We start from the raw sequence: 2269 nt of genomic DNA, 5'->3' as shown, positions 1-2269 counted from the left end.
AGTTGCGGGGCCACCACCAAAAAGGCTGTGTCCCTCATCCCCACCAATCGTGTTTGCAATGCAGGTGGGATTGTGAGCAGGGCCTCTCCAGATGAACAAAGAGAGCGTGTGGGTTCGTATACAGAGATGCGGTCAAGCAGGTAGATGGGTCCGAAACCATTTAGGGCTTTTTAGGTAAGCACTTGCACCTTGAATTGGGACCGGAAAATGAATGGCAGCCAATGGAGATCCTTAAACATGAGGGTTGACCTCTCCCTGTAAGGAGCACCAGTTAACAGCCTGGCCGCCGCCCATTGAACCAACTGAAATTTCCGGGCCATTTTCAAAGGCAGCCCCACATAGAGTGCATTACAGTAGTCCAATCTGGAGGTGACTAAGGCATGGACCACCCTGGCCAGATCCGCCTTCACGAGGTACGGTCGCAGTTGGCACACGAGTCTCAATTGTGCAAAAGCCCTCCCGGACACCGCCAATGCCTGAGCCTCAAGTGTAAGTGATGAATCCAAGAGGACTCCCAAACTGCGGACCTGTGACTTCAGAAGGAGTGTAACCCCGACCAGCACAGGTTGCCACCCTATACCTCGATCTGGTTTACGATCGACCAGGAGGACCTCTGTCTTGTCAGGATTAATCTTCAGCTTGTTCTTCCTCATCCCGCCAGCCACAGCAGCCAGGCATTTGTCCAGCACTCGAGGGGCTTCCTTGGAGTTTGGTGGAAAAGAGTAGTAGAGTAGTACTGCCGCATACCAGTACTGCCATCTGTTGAGGAGTTACGAAGATGGAGGCATTACTTTTCATTCAGCCCTCGTAGATTTCAGTAAGTGGTCGAAAAGCAGAAAAGCAGTTTTCTGGCATGTTGCCAAAAGTGTGGGTATGTTACAAGCATTTTAAAAATGTTTTTATTGAACATTTTCAATTTTTTCAACACAAAAAGAGAGAGGAAGGGGAGAGGCTGGTGGAAATATAAGACAATTGACACCCAGGGAAACAATGTAACGGAATGTGGGACCCTTTCATTCAAAAATGGAGCTGTCCTTTAATATCTGTTGACGCCTGGTAACCCTGATTCACTGGGACCAGAGAAGAGTTGAAATTTCAGAAGACAAATACACATTTGTGATGCATAAATGTTGGATGCATAAGATTACTATGGGATATTGTAAACAATATAGAAGATTGCTGTTTTTTAAATTTTCATTTATTTTGGGGCTTTGAAATCACAGCCTTCAGTCAAAAAAAATAATAATCCCAGAGTGGTTTACAAATTGTCAATTTGACAGTTCTCTGAGATGTCCAACATTTCTAATATAAAATATATTAAAAACCTGAATAAGAAAATGTATCTAGGTTTCTAAATATATAATGTGCAGTATGCCTGCATAGCATTATTTTCCTGATTTAAAGCCCCCAAAGTGATATACAAGGGACTTCCAAAGTCATTTACAGACTAGCTCTGAAAGACAATCATACTCGGCCACAAGTGATACTTTAGTAAAAATATGATAAATCAGTTAAAGCAATTGGGTGTCCTTACTACCTTATTATAGAAACAATGTGTTTATGTGATGTTCTCAGAAATAATGTAACATTTTCTGTTCATTGATTCTGTTTGTCTTTTGCTTTATGAAAAGGACCATCTATGAATTGATTGCTATTCAACTGATAGAAGAATAAATAAGTTTAAGATTAAAATGCGTATTGCGTATTCCCAATCTACCTTATTTTGAAATTTCATAAACATATTAATTTATATAGTCTACTAAATATTACTTCAGTAATAAAAATATGGTTTTATTAAATCTTGATTATGTCATCACATTTATTTAATAGGTTTGGATAGGTTCATTCGGAAGAGCCTAAAAGTCGTAAAAAACTCCAAACTTTTGCCTTCCGAAGCAATTTTAAACTATGCAAGAAAGGTGGGGGATCGGAATTTGAATTACTTACCTTTTTTCCCCAGAAATATTCCATGTTTGGATTTCTCCCAAGGTTATTTTATTCCTTCCTTCTCCCTTTCCCCTCCTCTTCTTGTCCCTCTCCCTGTTTGAGCTGGGAAAGGGACAAGAAGAGGAGAGAAAAGCAGAGAAGGAAGGAATTTATCTCACAATTCAGCAGCAGATCAGTTGCACAACTTCAGCGCTTTCGAGTAGCTTCTTCCTGCACAGTATTTTCAGTCAACTGCTCCCACAGACTGCAGTCACTCTGGAACCCTTTATAGACACTTGAGCACATGCCTGGCTATTGTCAGTTTTACCATTGTTTTCCCCAA

The sequence above is a fragment of the Anolis sagrei genome, chromosome 6 (assembly GCF_037176765.1).
Source record: "Anolis sagrei isolate rAnoSag1 chromosome 6, rAnoSag1.mat, whole genome shotgun sequence".
NCBI classification, from domain to species: Eukaryota; Metazoa; Chordata; class Lepidosauria; order Squamata; family Dactyloidae; genus Anolis; species Anolis sagrei.
The sequence above is the reverse complement of the archived record's forward strand: the minus strand, read 5'-3'. Positions refer to the sequence as shown.